The sequence below is a fragment of the Sminthopsis crassicaudata genome, chromosome X, assembly GCF_048593235.1.
Source record: "Sminthopsis crassicaudata isolate SCR6 chromosome X, ASM4859323v1, whole genome shotgun sequence".
In the NCBI taxonomy this organism is placed as follows: domain Eukaryota; kingdom Metazoa; phylum Chordata; class Mammalia; order Dasyuromorphia; family Dasyuridae; genus Sminthopsis; species Sminthopsis crassicaudata.
The window spans coordinates 69,454,657-69,463,874 of NC_133623.1; the positions used below are offsets into that span (position 1 = coordinate 69,454,657).

Genomic DNA, 9,218 nt, shown 5'->3' on the forward strand with positions numbered 1-9,218 from the left:
GTTGATACCCATCAGTTAGTGAATGATTGAGTAAGTTATGGTATATGAATGTTATGGAATGTTATTGTTCTGTAAGAAATGACCAGCAGGATGATTTCAGAGACCTGGAGAGAATTACATGAACTGATGCAGAGTGAAACGAGCAGAACCAGATCAATGTACACAGCAACATCGACAATTCAACAATCAATTCTGATGAACATGTTCCAACAATGAGATGATTGATGCCAGTTCCAATGATCTTGTGATGATGAGAGCCATCTACACCCAGAGGGGGGACTGTGGGAACTGAATGTAGATCACGGCATAACATTCTCACTCTTTTTGTTGTCGCTTGCATTTGGTTTTCTTACTCGTTTACTTTCTTTTTTTGATCTGATTTTTCTTGTGCAGTAAGAGAATTGTATGTTTATACATATTGGATTTAACATATATTTTAACATGTTTCACATATACTGGATTGCCAGCCATCTAGGGGATGGGGTAGGGGGGAAGGAGGAGAAAGTTTGAAACAAGGCTATGCAAGGGCCAATGGTTGTCAAATTATCCATGCATATGTTTTGAAAATAAAAACCTTTATTTATAAATAAGAGGGAATGACACTGGAAGGGGAAGAGTCCCTTGAATTCTTTTGGAGCAAGGAAATCAAATCAGTCAATTCTCAAGAAATTAATCCATTTTCTTATGCAGCATGATAATTGTGGAAATATGTATAGATGAACTGCACCTGTAACATGTGTTGAATTACTTGCCATCTAGGAGAGTAAGTGGGGAGAAGAGAGGGAAAAAAATTTGGAACACAAGGTTTTGCAAGAGTGAATGTTGAAAATTGTCTATGCACATATTTTGAAAATAAAAAGCTTTCATAAACTCAATGGAAAAAACCCTGATGTTGAAAAGGACTGAAAGGTCCTCAGAGGATGATGGATAGAGAGTATCAATGAACATGAACTTAGACTTCAAGAGATAGTGGATGATGACTGGAACTGAATAACCAGGTTCTGTTGGCAGAGAGGAGATGGAATATAAAAAGAATTGCTCCATTGGTTAGGCTGAGAAAGAGACTTATAGGAATAAGTTTTACTCCCACCTTCTGTAGAGGTCACGGACAACCCTCACCTTGCTATGTCCAGTCAAAAATCAAGTTATGTTTAACCCCTGGAGTTAAATTTTTCCTATAAATTTGTCCATGGTTCAACTATCTTTTTTGAATCTCATTTAGGTTATGTTGCCACAACACCCTGTCTCATGGCATCTTACTCCTCACTCTTCCTCCATGCCACATGGCATCTCTCCTTTCGTCCCCCACCATTCTTTCTCCTTATAATTAGGAGAGTTAATTAACTGTTAACTCTTTCAGGGTACTGAATCTCTCTTGCAATTTAGCCTGTCAGCTATGGGCACATTCATGTATCATGGTATATTCCCTTTCTCCTGGTTAATTCTGAGTTCCACTAGGGAACTCATCCTTTCCAACATTGTTAAAAAAACCCTTTTCTTGCTAACTACTTGTTCTCCCAAATCTATTTCATACTTTCCATTCCAGGTGTCTATTATATCTCATTTTGTCTATAACTTCTAAAAAAACGTACCTTTTGCCAAAAAGAATGGCTATTATGAATTCTTCACATGACCAAACCCCAATACTTAATGCTTATGGTCTCAACATTTCATACTGAACCCCAAATATAACATTTAAAACCAGGTTTTGCTCTCCTAAACCTAAATTTAATATAAGGGCCTGGCAAGCTACAAACCATAGTCAGGAAAAATCAGACACATATGAAGGACAAATTTGCCTTTTTGTATTCCCAGGGCTTAGCACAGTGCCTGGCACATAGTAAGCACTTAACTTATTACTCTTTGAATTCTATATACAAATTCTATTCATTTTTTTAAGGTTTGTTTATATTTTTCATGGTTAGGAATGGAGTTTAAATAGGAATTGTTCTCTACAAACAGCCTGATTTACATTTTGTATTTGTATTTACTGACAATTTTCCCTGGAAAAATTTGGAAGGAGGATCTTTGCCACTTTTTTGTTTTGTTTTATATAGTGAATCCTAAGGATCCATTTCTTTTTCTCTCAAATTTTACCTAGCCTTTTATGATCAAATGAGCAATGCCTCAGGCATGGGGACCCTTTCCTGACTTACAAAATCTTTAGCAATTTTGTTTCTGGGGTCAGATTAGCTTCAGAAGGGAGGTTTTTTTTCCCCCTTCCCATTCTGGAAAACACTTAGGTTGCCTTTTTTTTCTTTCTCTTTAAGAAAAAAAAAAAAAAATAGAGCCACTATTTTGTTTCTCCCAGTTGCACCATAGACTTATTTCGATGTAATTTTTTATTTTATTAAAATTACCCTCACTTGGCTTTGTGATTTTTTTCATCTTTAATTTGCTTTTGTCAACTTTAACTATTTGGGGGGAGATGAAAGAACCATTTCTTCTACTTAGCAAATTACTGATCTAGCTAAAACTTGTCCCTGTCCCATAAGATATAAAAATTTACTTAATGCTTCAAACATTCCTCAGATCAGAAGAGAAAAGGTCATCAAGGATTCTCAAGTAAATCTCTCAATCAACCAGTTATGAACTCTTTACTTTAATCTTTGTCATTGGAATTTTTTTTTTAATTTTTCCCTTCCCATATGGGCCGAAATGTTTGTGGCAGCCCTTTTTGTAGTGGCAAGAAACTGGAATCTGAGTGGATGTCTATCAGTTGGAGAATGGCTGCATAAGTTATAGTATATGAATGTTATGGAATATTATTGTTCTGTAAGAAATGATCAGCAGGATGATTTCAGAGAGACCTGAAGAGATTTACATGAATTGATGCTGAGTGAAATGAGCAGAAACAGGAGATTATACACAACATGAACAAGATGATGCGATGATCAATTCTGATGGACGTGGTTCTCTTCAACAATGAGATGATTCCAACCAGTTCCAATGATCTTGTGAAAATGAGAGCCATCTACACCTAGAAAGAACTATGGGAACTCAGTGTGGACCACAACATAGCATTCTCACTCTCTCTGTTGTTGTTTGCCTGCATTTTGTTTTCTCTTTTTTTTTTTCCCCTTCTTAATCCAATTTTTCTTGTGCGGCAAAACTACTATATAAATGTATGTATGCACATATGTAGGATTTAACATATAACTTAACATATTTAACATGTATTAGACTACCTTCCATCTAGTGGAGGGGATAGCGAGGAGGGGAAAATTTGGAACAAAAGGTTTTGCAAGGGTCAATGTTTAAAAATTATCCATACATATCTTTTGTAAAAAAAAAAAGCTTTAATAAAATAAATTTTGCCCTTTATTATTTGACTCAGGGACATTCCTCCAAATTAACCAAAAATTAATTCAAAACCTGTTCATTGGGAGGCGAAAATTTGCTTTAGAGACTAACTCTAATTTCTCAGATAAAAAGTCTGAGGAAAAATCTCCAAAGTCCCTACTTGGACATGTGATAAAATTCAACTGTAACTTTAGTTTACCTCTAGTATGACAACTTTTGTTTCCCTAAGGAATATATGAGATTAAACCTTGCTTAAATTTATTCAACTTTTATGATATTAAAGTACAGGACTATCTCCCTTTTAACTTTTATGTCCTAACAGAAAAGACTGCATTATATAAATGAATTATTTCTCTGACACTGATATAAATTTGCCTATATATAAAAGAATGCTACCTATTTTCTCAGGTCGAAACCTATACAGGAACATAGTAATAAAACCTAGATTTTAACCTCCATAATTTCCATGTGATAAATATATATTTAGAAGTCAGCCATCGCAGATATTCAGAATATATTCCCTCTATAACATGTGACTTAACTTAGTTTAGATGTGTTTAACTGGATTTGTTTCCTTTGTGGACCTTTGAAATTATGACAGATTAACTAAGTTTGTTCAAAATATATGACAAAGTAACTTGGCACTACGAATCTGTCTTTTAATTTGTATAACTTAAAAGAACATAAAAAATTATACTATGTAAAAGAATTTGTTTCTGTGTCTCTGATTTTTTTCCCTATAAAACCTTTTCAGGAATTTTGGAGGTTAGGATTCCTCTTCTGCCTCCTGAAATTCTTCTTAAGCATAAAAAAATCCTAGGGTTTATGATATTAAAGGAAGTACAGGACTATCTCCCTTTTAACTTTTATGTCCTAACAGAAAAGACTGCATTATATAAATGAATTATTTCTCTGACACTGATATAAATTTGCCTATATATAAAAGAATGCTACCTATTTTCTCAGGTCTAAACCTATACAGGAAACCTATAACTTTTGCATTGTAGTGGAACTATTTTAGCAGTAGTTCCTACCACATCAACTCAAAAAAGAAATAATTCTCCCATAACAAATTTAGCAAAACAAAGACAGGCAATAATGTTGGAAAGACTGAGTCTTATGCACAAAGTTATATTTACCCTAAAGATGATGCAGGGAAAAACTCAGTTAAACCATAAAGATTGCTGTCCAAAATCACAGAGGAAAGAAAAGGTGTTTGTCTTCTACATGTGCCCTTTCTTACATTGTTTGAACCTATCTCTGGATGACTGGGAAAACCAGACTCACTGCTCAGAGACCAGATTTATTTAACGCTTAATTAAATTATGCTGACCTGAAACCCAAACATATCAGTTTGTAAGGAATTGAAGGAGTACCCTCAAGATACACATTTCAAATAAACTATGGGTCTTGTCTGGTAATTAGCCTCCCAATGGACAGGTTCTGTTTTGGTGAGGTAAAACTGGCTTTAAATTAATTTTTGGTTAATTTGGAGGAATGTCCCTGAGTCAAATAATAAAGGGGAAAATTATAGCTGTTTTACAAAAGAGATGCATAGATCATTTTTAAACATTGACCCTTGCAAAACCTTGTTCCAAATTTTCCCCTCCTTCCCCCCATCCCTTCCCCTAGATGGAAGATAGTCCAATACATGCTAAATTAGTTCAGTTCTGAGTTTCATTCTCTGACACATCAGTACTTCTATGTATCGCTCTGAAATTTTTTCCCCCATTTACTTTTTGTCTCTTACATTGAATAATTGGTCTGTTGGAACTTTGGGAGTGATTAGTCTAGCAGCTGCCTGGACATCTAACACGCAAAGCCATGTAGTTGCCCACTAATAAGTCTCCCCACTTTCAGGCTAAATATTTCTGGATGTTTTAACAGGATCTCCAGGCCCTATTCTGTCCTGAATGTGGTCCAGATCTTTGCAATTCAATACTCCAGGTGATGCCTGAGCAGGGCATTTTACTTCTGGCCTTTAGATAAGGAAACAGATTGTTTGAACCCCAAGATGAAAGTCGAGACAGAAGATTTGGGTTCTCTTTAGGGATTCCAGCCTAGGCTCTCAAGAGCTGCAGGCTCCTGGAACTATACGGCCCAGGGGGGTACCAAGGGCACCTATCACTAGCTCCAGGTTTTGATCACCACTGGGTTTTCACAATTTGTCTGTTTCTCTCTCTATCCCAGAACGGACCTGTGCCTTGATCTCAAGGGCAGTGTGATCAACTTACACTCTGCCCCAATAGCTACCATGGGCCCTCTCTCCAAAAAACCCCAAATTTCCCATTAAAAGCAACACTCTCCCTACTCCAAACCCTTCTTGCCTTCCCTTTTCTCTGAAATGTTCTAACCAGCCCCAGACAGGCAAGGCCTGAGGGCAATGACAACCTAACCACTGCAGGTGACCAACAGCAGCAGCTAGACAGTTACTACAGGGAAGAGCTTTCCCCTCCCTCCCAGTGATGACAAGGCACTAAGAACCTTGCCCCCTCCTTGTTAGAGGGGCACTGAGGCAGGGGTTGTGGAAGATCCATCCCCTATGTTACTGATACCTTTCCTCCCAAACGGCATCACCTCCCTGAGATCACGGTCATTCCAGCTGCTGCTGCCATCTCCCCAGTTATCCAATTAGCTGCTCCTGCCTCCCTAACCCCTCTCACCCACTTCCCTTTCTCTCCATCCCATGGGCACCATCTGTCTGCTGCGGGGTCACCTTGCCCAGCCCCTCTTGCCTGCGACACTGCAGTGGACTTCTGGGTCATCTGCTTGCCTCCACTCACCTCAGTGCTTATGCACAGAGAGCATTCCACCTGGACACCTGGCTTATCATCCCAGTTTTGCTCCCATCTAGCTGGGTGACATTAAGCTAGTTACTTTCCACTGCTGGGCCCTAGGTCCACCATCTGTCAAACGAGGACAAGAATGCCTGCCCCACTGACCCCTAGGCAGGGAGGCGGTACTGGGGATTCCCATTTCTGCACCAGTCACTGGTTTCCAAGTCCCTTCCAACTGTGAGGTTCCGGCTGTTACAATTACGGACCACAGGCGATCATAAGCAGGGACTATGGGCTAGAAGCTGTGCCAACTGATAAGTTTTGAAGCTTAAGGCTTTGTTTGGAAGTCTTTACTGGAAGTTGAGCTCCATACACTCGACAAACCCTTCCAAGATCCTTACCAGAAGTCTCCAAAATGCAAACAGCACAATTCTCACTCTCCTTTGTGCTACTCCACAAAACACACACAGCCCTGCACTCACACAGCAACCCAAGTGCTCTGTTCCCACTCTCAAAGAGCTGCTCCCCACTGTTTCTCAATCACAAGCACTCCACCAGCGCTGCTGCACAGCCTTCACGAAACGACTAATTCCTTCTACGTGGCTTCCTGTGTATGGAGAAACCACGGATGATTGTTCATAAGCTGCTCTGCTGTTAATGCTTGTGCAATGCCACGGCTACCAGTGGGAGCTGGAGACTTACCTTTTCAGTCCAACCAGGAACCACCTACTACTTACTTACCTGTTGGGAGGGAAAAACTAGGGAAAGAAAGTGTAACTGTCCATAACAAAGCTCATCAACTTAAGTTGACAAAGCAAGGATCTTGTTCAATTTCTTTTGCAGCATCATCTTCCACAGCTCCTGCCACAGACAGTAACAGTTATTACACACCGCACATGTATATGTGCATAGCACCGACCATAAAGCACTGTGCTGAGTACTTTCAAAACGTCTCCTTTGATCCTGATAACAATCCCAGGCTGTAGGGGCTGTTCTGTTCTTATCCCCATTTTACAGAGGAGAAAACGACCCTCCTGCCGCCCGCCCCCCCTCCCCACCTCCCCCAGCTTTGGGCCAGGCAGTGTTGTACCCGGGAGAGACAACAAGTGCAGCTCCAAATGTAACGGGCACTGGCCCAGCCGGGCCTTGATGGCCTCTTCACGCCTTCTCCCTAATCCTGCACACCGCGCCTGACTGGGCATTTCAAGCCACTGTTTCCCCACCTTTAGGGGGGAAAGAGAAGGGGGTTCCACCTTTATCTTGCAAAGAAACAGAGGATGCTTGACAAGAGCCTTTAAGGCGCATCCCCAGAGAAAAGAGTCATGGGATTGTGTGGCCAGAACTCAGAAGTCTGAAAATAAAAATGATTTTGGTCACGGTCTTTCTCTTAGCAGATTTATTGCAAATAATCCCAGACCCCCGGGGGTTTCTTTAAAACTAGTAAATCAGTGGCTGTGAGCAGTCCTTCAAGGAACAAGGTCTTTCTGTATATGGTAAGAATATTGAATAAGGCTGGGTAGGGATGCAGAGCTCACTCTAATCCTGGGGAAGACGTGGTAACTTTAGTCATTAATTAGAACAGTCCTCCATGAAGGATGTGATGGGACGAAGTGGAGAAAAGGACCGGGTGACAAGCAGGGGTGGGAAGAGGGTCACTTCCCCCTCAGGGAGGCTCTGGCAGAGGCGCAGAGGACGCACTTTCCCGGTCCATCTCTCCCGTTATTTCCCCTTAAGTTCTCAAGTCTAACCTAGCATGACAGCAGCCAAGCAGCCTCTAGATTGGTGCTGCTGCCTCGTTTCCAGGGTTAAAAGCTCCCAGGGCCTTTACAAGCAGAGTGCTGAGGAGCCTCCTGCAGCAGGCCCAGGCCCGGCACACTCCCTCTCTATCAGACTTCCTCCCTGAATGCCTTCCCCTCCCCCCAGGCCTTCCCCAGCCACTGCCATATCTAAGCATCAGAAACTCCCCAAACGCCTTGTGCCCTGTTCCCGTCCTTAAGGGGAGCCGATCCCTCCCCTGGGCAGAGCGGGCCACTGAGAAGCACTGTCTGCAGGAGAACACCCCCACCCCGCCCCCACACGAGTGACAGAAGACAAAGGGACTATGTCGCCTTCAAACCTGGCTTCTGGCCCCACACTGCAATGCCAACGCCACCGACTCCCAGCGCTCCGCAAGGTGCCACTTCCTCTGCAGCCGCGGACCGCCGGAAATGAAAGCCTCCCCCGGGGTGTGGCCCGGCCACTTTCCCTTTCAAAGGCACCTTTGCCGGGTGGGTTTCTCCCGTCGCGGTGGTCGGTCTACGGCCCAGCTCCCGGAGGCGCCATCACCCGATCTGCAGAGAACACAGGGGGAGAAATGGATGGCCGACCGCTAACAATTCACGGCCTATCCGGAAGCAGCCGGCCTGCTCTGTTTTCTAGTAGATTTCCAGGCCCGGAAAGTGGGGAGGGGGAGGGGGAGGAAGAGGAGAAGAAGGGAAGAGTAGGAGAAACGAAGAAGAGAAAGAAAAGGCAGAGGCAGGAAAGAAATGGTGCCGGAACCTCGGGAGGGGCCGGAGGCGGCCTGCCTTCCCCAGCCTCCCCCGGAGCCAAGGCCAAGCCTAGCCTCGACCCCTCCCCGCTCCCTCGCAGCTGCGCCTCCGTCCTTTCCAACGCAAAGGCAGCTACAGGAAACTCTTTTTACCTTCCCAGACACCAGGTTCGTCCGCCAGGCCCGGAGCCTAATGGAGGAAGGACAAGTCAAGAAGCCTTAGAAACGGACAAGAAGAGGAAGCGCCGCCCGTCGGAAACAGGATGTGCGACAGCGAAAACCGCGCATGACAGGAAGCGGAAGTGGGCAGAGGCACCCCCCCCACCCCACCCCTGCGTCTGGCCCTAGGTAGGCTACAGGAAACAGGAAGTGCGCCCTCGGGGGCAGGCGCAGGCGTGCACAGCCAGTTGACAAGGGGGGCTTGCTCTTGGGACTGGGAGTGAAGGAGAGAAGGCCCTTTCCCCCACCCCTTCCCCCGCCCTTCTGATATGGCTGCGTGGCCTCTTCCCCTCACTTGATAGAGAGGCTTCCGGACAGGAAAGTGGGGAGGAGGGGAGTTGAGGAGACAGTGCTGTGGGCTGATTCTCAGAAGAACTGGGCTTTCTTTCCCT

General features: G+C 43.4%; 1 long non-coding RNA gene across 1 annotated transcript; it reads right to left on the reverse strand.

Annotated features, from left to right (window-relative positions):
• Positions 1–556: 556 nt before the first annotated feature.
• LOC141549200 (uncharacterized) lies at positions 557–8,869 on the reverse strand. The gene is made up of 2 exons (XR_012484282.1): positions 8,761–8,869; positions 557–8,410 (listed from the first exon to the last, which is right to left on the reverse strand). It is a non-coding gene; the product is annotated as an uncharacterized LOC141549200 (long non-coding RNA).
• Positions 8,870–9,218: the final 349 nt, after the last annotated feature.